The sequence below is a fragment of the Panthera pardus genome, unplaced genomic scaffold, assembly GCF_024362965.1.
Source record: "Panthera pardus isolate Hobbes unplaced genomic scaffold, ASM2436296v1 HiC_scaffold_13, whole genome shotgun sequence".
In the NCBI taxonomy this organism is placed as follows: domain Eukaryota; kingdom Metazoa; phylum Chordata; class Mammalia; order Carnivora; family Felidae; genus Panthera; species Panthera pardus.
Genome location: NW_026526688.1, coordinates 198716032 through 198738388, shown reverse-complemented (window position 1 = coordinate 198738388; position 22357 = coordinate 198716032).

Genomic DNA, 22357 nt, shown 5'->3' with positions numbered 1-22357 from the left:
GAGGAGGAGGAGAGAGGAGGCCAGAGGCAGGAGAGGAGGAGGGGACAGGAGGAAAAGGAGGGAGAGGAAAGAGAGGAGGGGGAGTAGGGAGATCAGGGGCTGAGGTGAGAGAACTCTGCCCAGAGAATTCAGGAGCCTCTTGGCCATGCCCTTGGGTGACCTTCCCTGCCCTTCAGAGGTCCTGCCAGGTTTAATAAGGGCCTGTGATGTGCAGAGACTATCAATTACAGAGATGAGTTTATTTTGAAGTCCAAGAGAGGAATGGCTGTGTCTCGACCAGGTATGTGTTTATACCTCCAGGTCAGCGATGCCAGAAATAAACCCTTTGTCATGGCCTCCAAGCTGAGCCCAGGCCCTGGAAAGGTGTGGGGCTGCGATCAACCCTCCAGACCCTGGCTCATGGGGGAAGGGGCCACACTCACCTATGGGAGCCTTCCTGTATCCCAGGCAGTGACCACAGATCTGGTCAGCACTGAGGGGAAGGGGGGCACGCAGGGCTGGGGCTCAGAGGGTCTCCCCAGGGGGCTGGGCCTTTGCTGGGGACTGGAATCGGGCAGTCCTGGGGGCTATATATGTGCTGGCGTGGCCGGGAGCTGCTGTCGAAAGGTGCATCAGTTTCCTGACGATGTTGTGACAGCCACACATGGGGGTGGGGCTTCAAACAACAGTAAACGTTCTCACCGGAAGTCCAAACTCAAGACCGGAAGTCCTCAAAATCACGCCCTCCGAAGAAGCGAGGCAACAGCCCTTGCTTGGCTCTTCCAGCTTCCGGTGGTTCCCAACATCCTTGGTTTGCAGATGTCACGCTCCGGTCGGTCTCTGCCCCTGTCTTCACACGGTGCTCCGTGTGCCTCTGTATCTCTTCTGCTCTCCTAAGGCCACCCGTCATGCTGGATCCCGACACAACCCGTCCAGCACGGCCTCACATCTTAATCCCATCTGCAATGACCCTGTTCCCAAAGAAGGGCCACATTTGCAGGTTCCAGGTGGACATGAATTGGGCCGGGGGAGGGGGACACTATGCGATGCAGGCACACTGTGAACGGTCCCGAAGGACACAGACTGTCATCTGAGACGGGCGGGGTGCTGGCCAACATTAGCTGCAGGGCTCAGAGCGGGAGGCCGGATCTGGAGGCCCCGAGAGGCCACGCAAAGAGCCTTGGACCCAAACTGCAAAATCAATAAACACACATCCCCTTTCCCACGGAGCACAGGCAGAGGTCCCCGCGAGCAGCAGTCCCTGGCAGCATGGTGGCGGGAGGGGCCTGAGTTTTGCTCTCTGGAGGGCCGTCTGGATTCAAGGGGCTCCGGCCTCATCCTCACTGACATGTCTGCAGCTCTCCAACACCTCATGGATTCTTTCCGTAGCAGCAGTCAGGGCGGAGAAATGTCCAGACCAGAGGCGGCTCCCTTTTCTGGAGTCTGGGACTGATTTGCTTCTTCCTGTGGGGACTCTGTCTCCGGACGGCGATGTGGCCGCTGCCCTCCCCCCGGGGAACACCCCCTACCTTTGTCAGCCCGGGCCTGGTTCTTGCCATCCACGCCTACTTGGGCTCCCTAGGGGAGCACAGGCCCTTGGGGTCCCGCGTGAGGCCCGGCTCGGAAGGCCCCGTGCGGAGGCTGGGAAGGCAGAACGTTTGTTTCTTGTTTCCAGTGTGCCAAGCATTCATTTTGACTTGATTTGAGGCCTCCCAGTCACCGCGTGCCGTGACCTTGCTTATCCCCATTCTACTGAGGCGGGTGCTGAGGCCCAGAGAACTGAGGTGCTGGCTAGTGAGCTGCATGATGGTTAATGTTATGCATGAACGTGGCCTGGCTATGGGCCCGCTTGTTTGATCCAACACCAGTCTAGGGGTTGCAGTCAAAGTTACACTTTAGACGCGATGAACATTTAGATCCGTGGACTTTGAGTAAAGCAGATGAGCCTCCACGATGTGGGTGGGCCGCACCCAATCAGCTGAAGGTGTTGAGAGCAAAGCGCGAAGTTTCTCAAAGAGGAAGGAATTCTCCTCAAAGACTGCGTCACGGAAACCCCGCCTGAGCTTCTGGCCTGCGGATTTTGGTCTTGAGCTTGCGACATCAGCTGGCCCGCCTTACTGATTTCAGACCTGCCGGCCCTTAAATTGCATGAGCCAGTTCTTAAATCTCTCCTCTCTGACTCTCTCTTCAATCCCTCTTCTCTCTCTCTCAGCCCCTGCAGTCAGGGCTCTACCGGCAAGAAAGCAGGGCTTCAACTGTTTGACACCCAGCTTCCGTCCATCTTCCCGCCTGCAGGGCCCCTCTGAGTGAGCCAAGCGGGCACACACGGGTCACATCCGCACCCGCGCTGAGCGCTCTGTACTCCATGCACAGCGTCAGCGTTTCAGCATCACCTGGGAGCTGGTTAGATTTGCGGGTGAGAAATCAGAGCCCAGCCGGGCTGAATCTGCAACAGCGTTGTAACAAGGCTCGTGACGCACCGCTGCCTCCCCCTCCCTGCTTCCACACACAGTAGGCACCTCGTGGATTGCGGCTGGCTGATGGGTTGGTCTGTGTCTAGCCCCTGATGTTTAGAACTGGCTGTTCCACCCACTGTGTCTTTTATTTCTTGTCCAGACTTCTTCGTGTGTGTGTGATCGATTATACATAGAATTTACCATTTTAACCATTTTTTAAAGCGTATTGATTTTGAGAGAGAGAGAGACAGAGCACACGAGTTGGGGAGAGGCAGAGAGAGAGGGAGAGAGAGAGAATCCCAAGCAGGCTCCGCACTGTCAGCTCAGAGCTCGAGGCGGGTCTTGAACCCACGGACCAGGAGATGGTGACCTGAGCAGAAGTCAAGAGGCGGGCACTCGACGACTGAGCCACCCAGGCGCCCCACGATTTTAACCGTTTTTAAGCGTATACTTCAGTGGCGTTGAGCCCATTCAAGTGCTGTGCAGCCATCCCTACCCTCGGCTTCCAGAACTTTCTCATCTTCCCAAACTGATGCTCTAGCCCTATTAAACACTCACTTCCCGTGTCCCCTCTTCCCCTTGCCCCCCGCACCCACCATCTACTTTCTCTCTATGCATCTGACTTCTCTGGGGACCCCATATAAGTGGAGGCATGCAGGGTCTGTCCTTTTGTGACTGGCTTAATTCACTGAGCACAATGTCCTCCAGGTTCGTCCATGTGGTAGCAGGTGTTGGAATGTCCCTCCTGTTTAAAGCTGATGCATTAGACCACATTGACTTATCTATTCATCTGCTGGTGGGCATTTGGGTTGTTTCCAGCTTTAGGCTATGGCAAATAAGCTGTGAACATGGGTGTGCGAATCTCTGAGTCCCTGCCTTCGATTCTTTGGGTGCATGCCCAGTGGCATTGCTGGGTCACATGGCGATTCTGTGTTTATGTTCTTATGGACTCCCCGTACCATTTTCTTCAGCAGCTGCCCTGTTTCATCATCTTACCAGCAACATACGAGAGCCCCATCCTCCACACCCTCACCAGCACTTGCTTCCTGCTTTGTTTTATTTATTTATTTATTTATTTTTGAGTTTATCTATGTATTTTGAGAAAGACAGAGTGCAAGTAGGGGAGGAGCAAAGAGAGAGGGAGAGAGAGAATCCCAAGCAGGCTCCACACTGACAGCGCAGAGCCCGACGCGGGCTTGAACTCACAAACCACGAGATCACGTCCTGAGCCGAAACCGAGAGTCGGAGGCTCAACCTACTGAGCCCCCCGGGTGCCCCATTTTTTATTTTTTTTGAAAGCAGCCATCCTGACTGACGGGTATCTCAACGAGGCTTTGATTTCAGACTCCTTCTCACCCCTGGTGGTCCACGCCAGATGAATGAATGAATGAATGAATGAATTAGTGGAGAGATTTTCGGATGAATTCCGTAGCCACGCTCGGTGAAGAAGCCCCCCCCCCCATCAAGCTGATCGCCCCTCTGCATTTTACTGTGGTTCACGCAGCTCCCAGCTCCCAGCCAGGAGAGCAAATGCCATTCACTCCCTTCGCCCTGGAGCCCGGGAGGAGCTGCAGGGTGAGCGTGGTCTGTGGCCAGCGGCTACCTGAGTCAGTGACCGAGGGACTGTGATTCGGTGAGGGCTCTTCTCCCATGTTGCAATTTTTTCCCCAGGGGATCCATAATTTCCCCGGCAATTCGTGCTGTAGGGCAGTGTGTGTGTGTGTGTGTGTGTGTGCATTATTATTCCCCGCAGCAGCCACCGTGGCTCACAGCGGAATGAGTTGAGCACTGGCTTTGTGCTCAGACATGCTGGGACGTAAGTTGCAGCAAGATGATGCGATCTCCCTCGGAGGAGGCATCGGGCCCCTGGCAGCTTTGGATTCCTCTCAGAGTGTAGACTGGGGACGCCAGGACCCTCGTGGTCTGATGGTTCTGGTACTGAGTAATAATAAATATTTATCAGCTACCTTGGTGCTTCACGTCTATCAGTTCATTTGAGCTGGGTGCTGTTTTCTCCATTTTTAAATTTTTATTTACTGGGTGTTAATGTTTATTTTATTTGTTTTGGGGGGAGTGCGAGCAGGGGAGGGGCAGAGAGAGAGGGAGAGAGAATCTCAAGCTGGCTCTGCGCTGTCAGCACAGAGCCCAGGGCGGGGCTCGAACTCCCCAACTGCAAGATCATGACTTGAGCCGAAGCTGGATGCTTAACCGACCGAGCCACCCAGGTGCCCCTCCATGTTTTTTAGATGAGGAAACTGAGGTTCCAGGGGATAGGCAACTTGCCCAAGATCGCGCCAGACCAGCTGGAGTCCAGCCCCCGATGCTGTGCGGCCGCAGAGCCCGTGGGCTTGACCGCCGCGTGGCGTCTGGAACAGGGGTGCCCGCGACCTTCGCAGCAAACCTATGAGGCAGAAGCTGTTAGATCTGAGGCTCAGAGAGGTTGAATGACTTAGCTCAAGGTCACACAGCTGGACTGGGATTCAACACAGATCGCTCGGACGCAAAGCCCAGGCTCTCAGCGCCATTCAGGAGCCCTGAATGATACATGGCGGTCATCATTGTTGGGAGTGTTTACCCCAGTGGGGTAACCGGCCTTAAGAAAAGTGGCATTGACCTGCACAGCCTGGCGGCTTCCCCGCTGCCCTCCAAGATTTCACGTTCATCGGAGCCTCCGTGGCCCCGGGGCGGGGAGCGGGCCAGCTCAGGCACTGAGGGTGCAGAGAGTCCCCTGCCAAGCGGCCTGGGGCGGGATCACCCCCACTCTGGGCTGGAGAGCCTGGAGCCTGTCCCGCCAACAACCAGCGGCCCCCCCTCCCGCCCTCTGGGAGTTGTCACGGCAACCGCGTGGGCATCTCAGAGGCGTCTCCTTCAATAATCTGGGCCTCTGATCTCCGGCAGGCCTGTAATGAAGGGACAGTTTGTTAGCGCTGACATAAACATTGGGTTACCCTACTTCGTGTCCTTTAAGAAGTCAGCTCAAGCCAGCCGACAATGTCCTTTAAGAAGTCAGCTCAAGCCAGCCGACAGCCAAGCAAACCGTGAAGATATTTATTTGTTCAGCTTCCTATGTTGAAAACCAATGTTTATTGGGCCAGGGTTGTTTTTTGTTGTTGTTGTTGTTGTTTTTTTCTTTCTGTAATCATTGATTTTCTTTTGTCTTTTTTTTCCTTTTTCTTTCTTTTTTTTTTTTCCTTTGGTAAGAAAATAACACTATCTCAGAAAGCGATCGCGTCCTTTTTGCTTCCAGTCAACCCACAGCTAAGGCGAGCAGACTATCAGCGTCTGATCACCGACACAGGAGATACCATTTGGGCGGACTGTCGGGTTGATGGAACTCTTTCTTGGGCCTCGCTGCTTCGGTGATACATCAGCTCTGAGAGGAAGGCAGAACAGCCACTCTTGCTCCCGTGGGCAGATGTGGAGGGGAGAATCAGAGAGGTTTAGTCACATACTCAAGGTCACACAGCCGGTACGTGATGGAGGCAGGACAGGAACCACCCAAGGCTTTCGATGAAGGATCCGGAGCTGCCTCTGCTCCCCTGTGTCCTGCTGATTTGCCGTAGGCTGTCTCGAAGGGACAGAACGTGTTAAACCCCAAATCCGCAGTGCCGACCAGAGGGGAGTGTGTGACCTAGATGTCTCCACGGTTTTTCAATCTCATTAACTTGATGATGTTTTGGGGAAAAGGAGCGATAAGAGGAACTACAAAAACAAAACTTATTTCTTCTTCTTCGTAAGACAGGCCCTCAGTCGGGGCTCCGGGGCAGGAGGGAAGGCCGCACATCCTAGGAGCTCGGCAGTGTGTGTGTGTGTGTGTGTGTGAACGAGGTCTCCCAGCCAGGGATTTAGGGTTCCTCCGTCGGTCCCTGGTTTCCATCACTGGGCCCCTGGGTTGGCAAGGTGCTAGCCTTTGCTCCACTGACCGTATGACCTTGGGCAGGTTCCTTAACCAGCCTGAACCTCAGTTTTCTCGTCTGTAAAATGGAGCTGACAACCCCACACCCTTCTCACAGGTCAGGATCCTGCATGGGAGCAAGAGAAAAACACTTGCCAAACACTAGACGTGTTTAGTTCTCAGGCGGCACCACCGCGATGAACAAAGGACCCTGGCTCAGGGTCAGAGGTGCTGATTCCGAGTCTACATGAGCTGCACGCCTTAAGTCACCTCTCCGGGTTTCTGCTTGCTCCCTGCCAGACGGGAAGGCAATCCTCGGCGGTGACAGCAGCCGCTACGAGCTCCTCGGCTCGTCCAGCGATTGCCCTGAGCCGGACCCCGCATCCTGATCCTGCGCCGTGCGTTTGAGGCACTATCTCTTACAACTCGCTGGCCACGTGTACCCATTTTACAGAAGAGGAGAGTGAGGCTCGGCAAGGGTGAGGAACTTGTGGAAGGTCCCCGGCGTCCTAGGCGGCGGATCTGAGATTCACACTCCCGCCTGTCTGATTTCTCTTGCCGGCCACGGTGGGAGGCAAAAGCGGTGTGCTCCCGGGAGGGGGGGCTGAGCAGCCCCATTTCGTCACAGAGGGATTCGCCAGCGCCTTCGACTCCTGTCTCCTCCGACTTGGGAGGCTTCTCTGCCCACCCCCCCGGTTAGATGTCACAGGACACGGCCCTCCCGACTTCCAACAGAATGTGCCAGCCCTTCCGGGGGAAAGCATCCTGGCCCCGGCCCGGCAGCAGGGGGCGGGGGGCCGGCCCCCTTCCTCTCAGAGCCTGTTTGTGCGGGAGCCCGGTCCCCAACTGTCCCCTGGGGTCAGATCCATCATGCCACGGCTCCACTCGATCAGGCGTGCTCAGCCGGAGGGTCAAGTGGCCCATCGCTGCCGGGCGCGGGGAGCCCATCACAGCCATATTTAATTTAATTAAGGCTGTCAGCACTATTGATGTTGGCGGTTTCAATTACTAGCCTGTTATGGTTTCTGGATCAAGTGATCTGTGATGGGTCCTATCAGCAAAGACACACATTGAGGAGAGGGCCCTTCATCTCCTTTAAAACCTGACACGTCCTGCCACGGGCGGTAAGTTATTGCTTTTATCCAGCCCAGCTCCCCTTCCCTTCCTCATAATTAATTTCTCATTAGACAGCTCTTTATTGTTTAATTTGTGCAGTTTATAATCAAATTGGGCACATTAATTGTCGTTGAATTTAAGGCTAATGAAAAATAAAGGTTTTCAATAACTTAGCCTTCCATTACTCCCGACAAGATAAAATAAAGCGCTCGGAGAAGTGTCAGCTTTGTAAATTATAAATTAGGTTTTTTAAAGAGCATGGGCATTTAAAGACCAGTTATCACACATTTAGCAATTATAAATCCTATGCTGCAAAACAATTATTAAGATATAATTATGCTGCTTTACTCTTAGGCAGCCCGGCAGCCGGTTCAGGGCCTGATGCCTCGTGGCGGGAGGTGGGGGGGATTCCGTCGGGTTTGAAGAGGGAAGAGACACCAAGGAGGGAGCTGAGTGGGCAGACCCGGAGCCCGGGAAGCACCGCTACTTTTCACTGAACCGTTTGATCCGGAGGATACATCCAATTTCCCTTCCTGGGCACGTCTCGGTGCCCTTTCGATCTGCGAGAGGCTGCCCAGGGCCCGTGGGTGTGCCCAGCCCGTGCGGAGTCCTACAGACTCCGCAACGGAGCAGATGGGGATTGCACGGACGCACGCACAGACGAATGGACTCCTAGGTCCCTGGGAGCAGTGGGATCCGCCTGGCCTGTGGGGGGGGATGGATTCGCCTGTGGGCGTGGCCTCCACTAGGAGGCGCTACTCGAGAGGGGGGCGGGTCTTCCTGGTGGGAGAGTGGCGAGCGCGCAGGCAGGCTGAGGTCCCAGCGCGAGATGGCCTGGGGTAGTCCACACAGCCATTCCTCGGGAGGAAAAGAAAATCTGCGGGTGGGGTGACGGGTACAGGGCCAGGAGGTCATCACGGAAGGCCCAAGGCTGAAGGGATGTGGGTGGGGTGGACGGTGACCAGATCCCAGACAGGTCACTGGGGAGACCCCGGCAGCTGAGCGCCTACTATGCACCATTCGCTCTGCTGAGCCATGTCGTGTGACATTGTCTCCTGTAATCCATCCACCTTGCTTGGGCGTGTGGTCCCCCGTTTTGCAGACAAGGAAGCTGAAGCCTGTAGAGGTCAAGTCGCCCCCCCTCACCCCCTCCCCCCCTCGCCCCGCCGCGTCGCACTCTGCCGCGTCGCACCTGCTGCTCCAGGAGTGTCTGTGGCGCGCAGGGAGCGATGACAGGCCGTAGGATGAGCAGGTGAGGCAGACGGGGTCCAGCCCTTGCAGTGATGTCTGGGAGCTGGGCTTGTCACCGGAACCCAGGAGGATGGACAGGAAGAGACCAGAGGGACACGGAAGATGGGCTGGTGCCGAGCAGAGCGCTGAAGAGCCTACGTGGTCCACTTCTGACTGGCGGGTTTATGGTGCGAGAAGAGACCCGTGAGCCCATCGCTCAGCGCCCCCGCGCCTGGCCCTCGGGACCGCGGGTAAGGAGCACAAGAGAGGGAGGCTGGCAGATCTCCAAAGCAGGGTGCAGTGGAGACACGTGCACAAGACATGTGCAAGTTGGCCAGCGGAACAGATGCCTTGGGCCCCTAGAAGGGTCCCCTGGGAAGAGATTGGAGATGACCCCTCCGAGAAGTGACATTCCAGCTGTAACACCAGGGATCTGCAGGAAGCTCGGGTAAAACCACAGAAGGGGTCCATTTCTAATCCCATCCCATGGCAGAGCGGGGCCTCTGAGAATTTGAGGCGCTGGGCCCGCCCGGGAGGCCTCGGATAAGCCGCTCACCCTGTTTGGGCCTCAGTTTCCTCGTGTGTGCAACTGAGAGTCGCTAGCTACTCTAGACGATCTCTTGGTTCCCTGCGCACGGGAGGGAGGTCTTTGAGGCCCCCCGGGGTCTCCAAGACCCCTGGGCTGGGGGACTGGGAATTCTCTGGTATGGTTGCCCACCAGGACCTGTCATCTCTGCTTGGAGACATCTGGGTGTCCCCACCTGAAGGATTAATTCTGCTGTGCCTGGGCTGTCGCGCGCAGACATACAAAAGGCCTCCCTCCATCTCCTTCCCGAAAGTTCTGTTGCTGGACCAGCCCCTCCCTCTGTTTCCAAACAGGGAGTCGGCAGTGGGGTGGGGAGCAGACCAGCGTCTATTGTGCCCCACCTCCGCTCCGCGGGACAGACGGACAAAGCACTTTTCTCTCTCTAACCATTTCATCCTTCCAAGTGCACCTGCACGTAGAGACTTTTGTCCCCTTTTTTTTTTTTTTTTTTTTTTTTTGCAGATGGGGAAAGCAAAGTCGGTGGCCAGCAGGGAACGGAAGGCAGTCTGTCCACTTCTCCCTGTCAGACTGTCCCCTTCACAACCCAGGAGCCCGACAGGAGGCCCTTGTGAGAAATTTCTATTAGGCCTCCATAAAAGCTCTCCTCTGGAGGGAGTGGATGGCTTCCAATAACCACTCGCCCGGCACCCTCAGCTTCCAGGCACAGATCATAAAGGTGTCTCCCTGCCCTCTAGAGACCGAAGGCTGGAGTCTGCAGGAACGTTCTATGGGGATTCAGATCTCCTAGGAATATTCCACAAACAGAGCTATCAAATAAACAGGTATCATTTGTTGGTTGTGATGCTTGTAAGGGGTACACTTGAAACATGGTGAGTGTCAGTTTCCTTAGAGAAAGTGGGGACGGCCGTGTGCTTTTCAGGGGATGCCTCCTAGAATCACATCCAATGACTCGCCTGAGCGTCCTGGTCTGGCATCGGGCCAGGACGCTGCTCTAAGAGATGCTGACGGCAGCTTTCTGCCCACCTGCTCGGGGACAGGCTTCTGGACACCGGCACCGCATCCCAGCCTTACAGATGAACCGACGGAGACTCATGGGGGATGGATCCCACGCATGACAACTGGGGACAGATGCCAAATCCGGCTCTACTCCAGCACTGTGAGCCCCCCTCCCCACCCCCCCTTGTAGTGAGGGAGTGACAGAGAAAATGCCGAGTACCAGGTAGGGTTCCAGGGATTCCCCCCTGAGTCAAGAGCGGATCCCTTCCTGGGGAAGAGAACCTTGGCTGATCTCAAACCCACGCAGGGGCCACATGGTTTCCACGGTGGTTTTCCATCCACTATCTGCTGAGAACAGAGTGGATTCAAGTGAATACCTCATTGTGGAGCACCTACTGTGTGCCAGGCACTGGTGGGCAAGGGAGCCACGGTCCTGTTCTGAGGAGAGTACAGGCCTTGGGAGGCGGAAATCAAAAAGGTCCGTGAGAAGACGGGTCTAGACGGGGACAGACAGCACGTAGAGCCAAGGCCCGAGGAGTCTGTGAGGAGGAGCGTCACCTTTGAAGCCAACCACCCGTGTGGCCACAAGCAAATCGTTTCACCTCTGTGCCTCAGTTTCCTCATTGGAAAATGAGCCAACAGCAGCACACGCGGTCGTCGGGTTGTCTGGAGGCAGAAGTGGGGAGTGACACGTGTGCTGCCTTGGGCTGCTGTGCAGAGGGGACAGGGGACAGGGCAGGGAGCGAGGAGACAAAGTAGGAGTTGACCACACTCAATGGTGCTGGATTGGGACAGACAGGCTGAAGAGAGTGAGGGACTCAGCTGTGGAAGGGAGGGGAACAGTGTTGCAGCAGAAGGAACAGCGTGCGTGAAGGCAGGAAAGAGGCTGGTTTGTTTGGGAAACACAAGGCCGTATGGTTGGAATGAGTGAGGAAGAGGGCCTTAGGGGGTGAGGTCCGAGGTACAGGCAGGGGGCAGAGTCTATAGACCCTGACAAAGCAGTATAAGGAGGTTGGGTTTGATCCTAGATAGTGAGAAGCCATTGTATTTTTTTTTAACTGAAATATAATTCCTGCACCCATCCCCTTATTTTAAGCAGGGGATGCTGGAAGACTGTGGCCATAGGCAGTCAAGGCGGCCCCACGATCCCCACCTCCTGATATTCCCCACTCTTGTGTATTCCCCTCCTCCCAAGTGTGGGAATAACCTGTGACTTACTTCTAACCAACTGAACATTCAAAGCTGATGAGGAATATACCTGATTACCTGTATATGATCCGCGTACGTAAGATCGTAACATGCACCTTGCTAAGCAGCTCCCCCCTGCTGGCTCTGATGAGGCGTGCGTCCATTTTGGGGAAGCCCAAGTTTGGGCAGGGACCTGCCGACGACCTCTAGGAGCTGAGGACAGCATCCAAGCTCCAGTCAGCTAGAATCAGAAACCCTCTGTCCTACAACCATAAGGAATTGAATTCTGCCAATAACCGCACGAGCTTATGAGCAGATTCTTTTCTGGCCAATCCTCCGGCCTAGGAGAGAACCCAGTTAAAACCATTTTCAGATGCTGGAAGTCTGAGATAATGAGATAATAAATATGTGTTGGTTTAAGCCACTGAACTTGTCACGTTATTGTCATCTGGCCATAGATCATTAATGCAGACACGATTCTCTATGGGCCGGTGGCATTTCTGCACATCTCACAATCAGAGGCTCTGATTACCTTTGTTCTACACTATCCTTTCAAAGATGTTTGTGTAGTGAACAGCCTCTGAGGATAAAGATAGTGTCTGCCTCCCAAACAGAAGGCAATTTGTTTGCTGTCTAGCATGATGGAGATAAATGTCTCCCTCCAGGACAAAGATCGGGCACGTTTGCTTGCAGCTCATTATAAAAGATTCAGGTTCCCCGGGCTTGGGGCTCCTTTCCTGTAAAGCATCCCTCTACCTGTGCAGGAATTTCTTTTTTTATTTTAATTTTTTTTAATGTGTTATTTATTTTTGACAGAGAAAGAGACAGAGCATGAGCAGGGGAGGGGCAGAGAGAGAGGGAGACACAGAATCCGAAGCAGGCTCCAGGCTCCGAGCTGTCAGCACAGAGGCCGACTCGGGGCTCGAACTCACAGACCGCGAGATCATGATGACCTGAGCCGAAGTCGGACGCTCAACCGACTGAGCCACCCAGGCGCCCGTGTGCGGTAATTTCTTGATCCGGTTGTTTCATCCTACGGGATTTGGGGAATTTGAGAAAATGATATCCTGGCTATTGCTATTGCTGTCGGTAATATGCTATTCTTTGTTTCTGATCCAAGAGTCTCGTGTCTTCTGCTTGTAAGCTTGTAAGGAGGCTAAAATCCCAGACCCTTCACAGCCCTTGACAGAGCAGTGACATGACCTTATTTGAATTTTTAGAAGCTCTCTTGGGCTCCTGTGTGGAGGGGACTGGCCGGCAAGAACACGAGTGAGGAGACAAGGTAGGAGTTGACTGCAGTCCAGGAGGCAGAAGCCAATGGTGATGCCATGGATGGAATGTTTGTGTCTCCCTCAAAGTTTATATTTTGAAGCCCAACCCCCAATGGGATGGTATTAGGAGGTGGAGCCTTTGGGAGGAGATTAGGTTTACAGGAGGTCATGAGGGTGGGGCTCCATGATAGGACTGGCGTCCTTAGAAGACAAGAAGAGACACCAGAATTCTCTATCTCCGCCCATGGGAAGGCGTCTATCTGCAAACCAGGAAGCGTCCTCACCAGGGTCTGAAATGACTGGCACCTTGATCTTGGATTTCCCAGCCCTCGGAACCTTGAGAAACATGTATCTGTTGTGTAAGCACCTGGTGTGTGACGTTTTGGTGCGGCGACCCGAACTGACCGAGACAAGTGGCGGGGGCGGGGCAGCCCTGGTGAGGACGGCCAGTGGGGGCGGCTTTGGAGGAAGATCTGGCAAGGCATACCGAGGACGGGGTACTCAGGAACATTCCGGAGTTCAGGGTCTGTGCACACAGAGTGAAGCAGCTCTCCGCTAAGGTGAGGACGGGGAGACAGGGGTGGGGGGAGGCAGGGAGGGGAGGGGGCAGGGAGGCTGTCCGGTTTGGGACGCGTTGGAAAGATGCCTGCTGGGGAGCACGTGGGTACCTGATCCGGGGCTCAAAGACGGGCATGCGCTGCAGATCCAGACTTGCAAAAGAATGCAGAGAGGAGAGAAGGGACCGGGTGCAAAGAGGGTCTGGGTGGGCCCCCGGGACACCCCAGCATGTGGAGGTAAAGAAGGGTCTGGGACACTCACCCAAAGTGGTGAAGCCCTGAGTCAGGATCAGGAAGTCCCTTGTTGGGCCGGGCACTGAGTCTCCTGCTTCTGGACTCTGGGGAGGTCCAGGGATCCCTGGACGGGGTCCCTAGAAAGTAGGAGGTCCTCAGCGGATTGGGGAAGCAATTTACCAGCTGGTATGAAAGTATGTTCCTAGTTAAACTAACAGAAGAACCGTCCCGGTGTCCACTGAGTATCACCCCGACTTCAAGACCTCTTGGCAGGGCTGACCCGGGCCCCCCTCACCCGATTCCTTACATCCCTACCCCAGCAGGGAGATTGGAGTGGTTGCCAGCTGGCCACTGTTTGCAGCTCCTGACTTTTCATTAAAATCCTGGACACTTCCCCAGCGCTCAAAGGTGTCCCGATTAATTACGGGCAAGTGTTGGCTCTCCCCCCGGAAATCTGCCGCCCCAGCCTGGCTCTGTCCCCTATGATTTTATTAAAATCCACCTTGCCAGCCAGGGCCCCGAGATTTATGGCCACAGCTAATAGGCTGCCTCCCCACGAGACATAAATCTGGGGCCTGCCTAGGGAGCTGCTCGCTGCTAAGAGGCCAGCTAATTGTTCCATCTAGAGGGTTCCACGGAGGAATGTTCAATTAGGCCTCTCAGAAAATTTGGAGCATTAAATAAGGTGAACAGGGATTTGGGCGCCATTATTTTCTGAGAAGCAGCCCTTTCTGGCTCCCCGGGCTCGCTGGAGACCCTGGGCCCCCGCTGGCTCTCCTCTGGCCAGGAGGCCTTCTCGAGGGTCACGGAGCAGCGCTCTTAGTCAGTTCAGTTAGAAACAAGGCGACACCAGGAGGTATCGTCCTACAGAAGTCCTTGGGACGCTCTCACCCGGAGCCCACTACCGACTGGCCTCTCGGTGCCCTCGGATGATTTGCCTCCATTCTGAGGGCCACCCCCCTCCTCCAGGACGGGGTGACACTGTCTATTCCTTCTGCTTCTCAGCATCGCCGGAAGCTAAGATTCATTCCTCCGGGCCTTTGTTCATTTAACAGCTCTTTGCGGAGGGACCAGCCTCCTGCGGGGCCGGAAAATGTGCTCGATCTGGAGCTCTAGGGAGAAAAGGACAAAGCACTGCCCTCAAGGAGCGCCCAGTTCCGAGGGAAGGCAGACAAAAGGACCCTGAAGATGTGGACTGACTTATGATAGAGGCCTGGTGGGGAGTGGGGTGGAGGGGATGTGGCAGCCCAGGGGTGCCTGACCAGCTGGAGGGTAGCGTCAGTCAGGGAGGACTTCCTGGAAGAAGAGACAGGAATTGTATTATTTTTGTTGTGCCTGTGAGTGGTTGAGCTCCCCCCCCCCCCCAGAGACCTCACCCCAGCCGGTCCCGCAATGGCGCGTCTTTCCCACAGGCTGTCTGAGCACACTTTAAGAGTATCTCACTCTCGCTCTGGATTAACAACCCCAGGCCCTGAGTCTATTACTGTTGATTCGGAACCTGGGGCTCAGGGAGCCTGGAGCCTGCTTCGGATTCTGTGTCTTTCTCTCTCTGCCCCTCCCCCCCCTCAAAAATGAATAAATGTAAAAAAAAAAAATACTGTCTCTTTCCCATTGGAGCCTGGTGGGTACCAGCACCAAGGCAGGTACAGAGTGGAAAATGTCCCCTGGGGGGAGACGCAAATGATGTGGACGCCAATTCCAGCCCTTTCGGGGTTAGTGAGGGTCGGTTTTTTGCTGATTTGAGGGTTGATGGTTTCCCCGGTCTCGCCCAACGCACGAACAGGACATTACACACAGGGGTTCCTTCTCTAACCCCTGCGCCTTGTCCCCTAACATGACAACTTGGAGAGCAGAGGGATGCCCAACAGGGGCCGAGTGGACAGGGGCAGCCCCGGGGACTTTGCCCCTCCGTGCCTCGGTTTCCTTATCCACCTTTCGGAACGAAACAATCCGTCTCCAAAGATGGTGGCAGGGATCCGTGCCGTGCTGAGACATGGCTCAGAAAATACTTTGCAAACTGGAAAGCGCGGAGAGAACAGAAGGCATTAGCATCATGCTTTGCATTTTTATTTTTAACCTGCGTGAAATTCTGGAAACCATTGGCTGCCAAGAAATGCTAAGCTGTAGTTTCTGTTCCACGGGGAAATGGGGTTTATTTTAAGTGGGGAATTGCACGGTGCACCACGTATTTATTTGGGAAACTGGGTCCGATCGAAGGTAGCCCCCAGCCCCCAGAGGTGCCCCAGAGTTCACTCCGAAGGTCTGCCTGCTCACGACGGAGGCACTTCCCACATGGGAACAAGGCTGTTTCTGCCCAAGGCCACGGCCTCCCTCACATCCCTCACCTCCTTCACCTGCCTGGGGTGGGCTTGGGCTCCCATACAGACATAATCGCTTTTCACACCAGAAGAAACGTGGCTGCTGGCCTCCCGAGCACAGAGAAGTAGCAGCAGCTACGTGGTCCCCCAGCAAGGCCACGGTGGACGGCAAGTTTCGAAGCCCCGACCCCCTTCAGGGGAGACACTTGTTCCCAGCTGTGGGGGGTGTTGGTAGCCGAGGCTCTCTCCTTCTCCAGACTTGCCCTCAGCTGGAGAGCCCTCCTGCTCAAGGGGCAGGGAGGGGGACAGTCCTGCCTGAGGACCCCTCCTCCTGAGCCCATGCCGCACCTGCAGGGTCCCCGGCCCCTGCTCCCTGCCCTCGTGTCCCCCCACCCCCGACATCTCCCGCACGCGAATGGCAGTGTCTCTCAGGGAACCAGACCTGGGACAGACACTAAGAGGGGCTGTCTCCATCTCAGAGATGAGAAAACCATCTTTGGGCGCCACCGCTGGGGAGTGGCGAGCTGCGGCCGTCTGGTTCGCAGGGAGAGGAGCTCGGCACTCACATCAGCAAACACCTGCTGGGTGCCCAGCCTGGGGGCCAGCACAGGCCGAGCCCTCCCATGCACGGAAAAGTGTGGAGTGTGGACCAGGCGCCACGGTGACAATGCCGGCCACGTGCCCCTCCGCTGGCCTGCTCAGTCACCCCTTCCTCACTCTGCTTCCCCGCAGTTCCCACAATGCTGGGTGACAGCCCCCATTGGCCTTGGTGGAGGCCACACGGCTCCTGACGTTCGCTTTGCTGGAGGCGAAGGGCGGGACCCTCCTTGCTGGCCGGCGGGACTCAGATAACTAAGATTGTCTCTGCAAGACCCACAGTTCACAGTCTGGCTGCTGTAGCGACGGTTCAGTCCCTCAAACTTGCTGCATCGGGCACAGTGCTGGACCCTGGAGCACAGGGGAAGGACATAGTCCCTGTCCCTCGGTCCCTGCCCGGACTCACCGTAACATGGCTCACCGCAGAAACACGCCCTAGCTGCCTGTGAAAAGTAGCCCAAAGCAGTAGAAGGAGGACGCTGCCTGGGTTGGCTTTCTTCTGTTCCAACAACTGTGTCCACTCACCGCAGCCTAACTTGTCTCCTATCGCGAGCTGCAAGGAAGTCTGGGAAATGGGGTTTTTAGCTCACCAGCCCCTGCCGTTCCCAAGGGGTCACCAGGGGTGGTGAATAGGGATACTGGGGCCAACCAGCTGCATGCACCTGTCCACATCTGCTGTGGCTTTCTCTGCGGCTTCCCTCAGCCTCACATTCCTTGTACGTTCATGTCTGTTTTCTTCTCCTGCTGGAATCTAAGAGCCATCTTATGAACCTCCGGCACCTGCCCAGGGCAAGCTTACGTAGGTGTCCAATGAGTATTTGTTGAGTGGATGAATGAGTGGTTTAAGCCATTGCAATTGCCTCTCACAGACTGTTCTGCCCCCAGCCTTTCACCTTTCCCACAGTTACTAGAGACCCCTTCCCCCAGAATAAAGCTCACTAGATCTCTCCCCTGCTGAGGAATCCCTCCATGGCTCCCAGTTGCCCAGGAACCAAGTCCAGACTCCCCTGCCAGCCTACAGAGGTGCTTCCAATCTAGACACTGCACTCCCAGCCTCATTGGGCACCTTTGTCCACCCTCTTGGGCCACCCAAGCTGCACCTCTCTGCACATGCAGTTTCCTTTGCTAGGATGACCTCCCACACTTCTTCAAGGGGCAGACTCCCGTTCAAGCTTCAAAGCCCAGCCCCAAACTCCCCTCCCCAGCAGCTTTATGACTCTACTTACCCTTTTCTGTTTCTTTACTTGTCTCCTCTCTGGACAGTCAGCTCTTAGAGGCCGGTGACTCTGTGCTAGCAAGCTCTACCACCCTGGAACCCATGCCTGGCACAAAATGGGCACACAAGAAATGCTGGATGGATGGGTGGATGGGTTTATGAATGGGTGGGTGGATGGATGGATGGATGATGGATGGGTGGGTGGATGGATGGATAGGTGGGTGGATGGGTGGATGGATGGATGGATGGATGGGTATATGGGTGGATGGATGGGTGGATGGGTGGATGGGTGGATGGGTGGATGGGTGGATGGGTGGGTAGATGGATGGGTATATGGGTGGATGGATGGATGGGTGGATGGGTGGATGAATGGATGGGTGGATGGATGGATGGATGGATGGGTGGATGGGTTTATGAATGGGTGGGTGGATGGATGGATGGATGATGGATGGGTGGGTGGATGGATGGATAGGTGGGTGGATAGGTGGGTGGATGGGTGGATGGATGGATGGGTGGATGGATGGATGGATGGATGGGTGGATGGGTGGATGGGTGGGTAGATGGATGGGTATATGGGTGGATGGATGGATGGGTGGATGGGTGGATGAATGGATGGGTGGATGGATGGATGGATGGATGGATGGATGGATGGATGGGTGGATGGGTTTATGAATGGGTGGGTGGATGGATGGATGGATGATGGATGGGTGGGTGGATGGATGGATAGGTGGGTGGATAGGTGGGTGGATGGGTGGATGAATGGATGGATGGATGGATGGATGGGTAGATGGGTAGATGGGTGGATGAATGGATGGGTGGATGGATGGATGATGGATGTGTGGATGGATGGATGGGTGGGTGGATGGGTGGATGGATGGATGGATGGATGGGTAGATGGGTGGATGGATGGATGGGTGGGTGGATGGGTGGATGGATGATGGATGGGTGGATGGATGGGTGGGTGGATGGGTGGATGGATGATGGATGGATGGGTGGATGGGTGGATGAATGGATGGGTGGATGGGTAGGTGGATGGGTGGATGGATGGATGATGGATGGGTGGGTGGATGGATGGATGGATGGGTGGGTGGATGGGTGGATGGATGATGGATGGGTGGATGGATGGGTGGGTGGATGGGTGGATGGATGATGGATGGATGGGTGGATAGGTGGATGAATGGATGGGTGGATGGGTAGGTGGATGGGTGGATGGATGGATGATGGATGGGTGGGTGGATGGATGGATAGGTGGGTGGATAGGTGGGTGGATGGGTGGATGGATGGATGGGTGGATGGATGGATGGATGGGTGGATGGGTGGATGGGTGGGTAGATGGATGGGTATATGGGTGGATGGATGGATGGATGGATGGATGGGTGGATGAATGGATGGGTGGATGGATGGATGGATGGATGGGTGGATGGGTGGATGGGTGGGTAGATGGATGGGTATATGGGTGGATGGATGGATGGGTGGATGGGTGGATGAATGGATGGGTGGATGGATGGATGGATGGATGGGTGGATGGGTTTATGAATGGGTGGGTGGATGGATGGATGGATGATGGATGGGTGGGTGGATGGATGGATAGGTGGGTGGATAGGTGGGTGGATGGGTGGATGAATGGATGGATGGATGGATGGGTAGATGGGTAGATGGGTGGATGAATGGATGGGTGGATGGATGGATGATGGATGTGTGGATGGATGGATGGGTGGGTGGATGGGTGGATGGATGGATGGATGGATGGATGGATGGGTAGATGGGTGGATGGATGGATGGGTGGGTGGATGGGTGGATGGATGATGGATGGGTGGATGGATGGGTGGGTGGATGGGTGGATGGATGATGGATGGATGGGTGGATGGGTGGATGGGTAGGTGGATGGGTGGATGGATGGATGATGGATGGATGGGTAGATGGGTGGATGGATGGATGGATGGATAGATGGATAAATGGATACGCAAGGCAAATTCTAAGATCACCAAGTTGTCTGTGTGGCTAGAACTGAGGATTCAGGACATATTTATGGAGTTGTTTTCACATCGACTTCCTTACTTGATCCTCACCTATAGTGCCATGAGGTCACCAGGGGGCAGTTTCTCATTCCCATTTTATAGGCAAAGAGACTGAGGCTGGGAGAGGTTTAAGCAGCCTACACGGCCAATCGGCAATGCTGAGGCCAGCACAATGACCTTGTGACTCCAGAGGCAGTGCTCCTGGCTCAGCTAGCCCCCGGGCAGCATGCAGCACAACAATTAAGACTGCATTGAGAGGGCCCTTTTGATCCAAATTATATGGCCCTTGTGCTCCGGAGCAATTAACAGGGAGCCACCGGATGGCATCCGCAGCCGCTGTGCCCACGTGGGCGACATGGGGGCACTATTATCTAGTGCCACGCAGCCTGCGCAGCCCTGCCGTGGACCGGGGGGCTGCAGAATGTGGGACTCAGAGCGGAGAGGAGGCTGCCCCAGAATTCGCGGTTCGAATCCCCCCTTCTCAGAGAGGCCGACTCTGACCGTTCTATTGAGACGTGCCCCCTCCCCCAGCCACCCTCCTCCCTAATTCAGAATCTACTCGGTTCTTTCTCCCGTGCCTCCCTAACACCTCACGCGGAGCCTGGCTTACAGCAGACACTCAAGAGACTTTGGCTGAGGGAATGAATGAATGAATGAATGCTGAACGCACAAATGCTGGGGTGCCACTTTGCACAAGTCACCTTACCCCTCTCCAAGCCTCTGCGGGGTCCTCTGTAGCGTGAGGAGAGGGACTCCTACCCGACCCAGGGCGTGTGAGTCTCCTGAAGTAACAGGTAGAAATGCTTGGCATGGGGGCTGGCACGTAGCAGGGTCTCAAAATTTTTTTCTTATCCTTCTGATCCCCCCCCCCCCCCGTCCCAGTTCGTGCAGGGGCACTTGATAGTCATTCAATATGATTTCATGTCTCTGACTCGCTGACTGTCCAAAGGTAGAGGCAATCAGGGTTGCCCTTATCTACTGCTGAGTCACAGATGACCCAAACCTAGCGGCTTAAAACATTCACTTCGTTCTATGTGATGATTTGGGGGTCAGGGATCTGGGCAAGGGTCATCAGGACAATCCTTACGTTCCATGTGGCACTGACTGGGTCACGCGGTGGTGTGCAGGCTTCTGGGCCGGGCTGTAGGAGACGGACACACAGAAAGACAAGTTCAAGGCGATCCTTCTCACCCGCGGGGTTACCACCGGAGTCCCAGCAGGTAGGGGTGGCAGCGGGGGAACCAAAGGCCCTCATCACCGGAAGAGCTGCTAATGAGATCGCTTGCAACATCACCTCCAGCAAGACCGCTCTTCCTCCTCTGCTCCAACGCTCATGCAGCTAAAACCACAAACCCACATCTCTCCGCTCAAGTCAGATCCGCCCCTGAGGCCGGCGAGCACTACACTCTAAATGTTTGCCTGTTCGGCAAGGTCCCCGGGGAATAGCCTCTGAGGCTCCGACTGGCAAGCGGGGAAGTGACTGCAGAGCCCCCAGAGCAGTGCCACCTTTCCTTGGAATGAGGGGAGCGGCCCACGCAGAGGAGAAGGGATCGTGAAAGGACCTTGAGAACCGTGCAGAATCAAGGCCAGGCTTCTGCCCCTGGCAGTAAGCAGCCAGTGTGGCCCCCAGGGGAGGGGCCGCAAAATCAGGTGTAGCTGCTGTCAGCAAGGGGCTGGGGGTCTGGGAGGAGAGCCGGGGGCGACGGGAGCGGGGCGGGGGGGCTTGCCGCCTAGCACAGCGTCCCCCGTGATCGCGAAGGAAATCGCCAGGAGCCTAGTCAGCTCAGGCGGCCACGGCAAAATATTGCGGACGGGGTGACTTAACAGGAATTTATTCTGTCACGGTTCTGCAGGCTGAAAGGCCAAGGGCAAAATGGCAGCAGGGCTGGGCTTCGGTCTCTTCCTGGCTTGAGACAGCTGCCTTCTTGCGGTGTCCTCACGTGGCAGAGAGAGACAGAGAGACAGAGACAGAGAGACAGAGACAGAGGGAGAGAGAGAGAGCCATCAATCCCATCAGGTCAGGCCCACCCTCATGATCTCATTGTACCTTATTATTATTATTTTTTTAAGTAGGCTCCACACCCCACGTGGGGTTCGAACTCCCGACCCCGAGATCAAGAGTTGCGTGCTCTACCGACTGAGCCAGCCAGGCGCCTCTCGTTTTACCTGAACTCCTAGAAGCTCGGTCTCCAAACACGGTCACATTGGGCGTTAGGGCCTCACCATTCAGCTTGTAGCGTGACGTTTTCAAAGATGCGTGATTCCCCGGAAGTGGAGAAAAGTGTGAACACGTGTCTCTTCGTTTCCTGTTCCTGCTGCAACGGGTGATCACAAACTTAGCGACTTGACACGTATTTATTATCTTGTACTTCTGGGGGTCAGAAATGTGACACGAGTCTCACTGGGGCTAAAACCCTGGGCGATGGGGCGCCTGGGTGGCTTGGTCGGTTAAGCGTCCGACTTCAGCTCAGGTCATGATATCACGGTCTGTGAGTTCGAGCCCCGCGTCGGGCTCTGTGCTCACAGCTCGGAGCCTGGAGCCTGCTTCGGATTCTGTGTCTCCCTCTCTCTGCCCCTCCCCGACTCATGTTCTGTCTCTTTCTCAAAAGTAAACATTAAAAAAAATATATATATATATATTAAAAAATCCCAGCTTCATTGATGTATACTTGACATGGAATAAATAAACTGCATATATTTTAAGTGTACGATTTCAGAAACCGTAACATACGCATATGA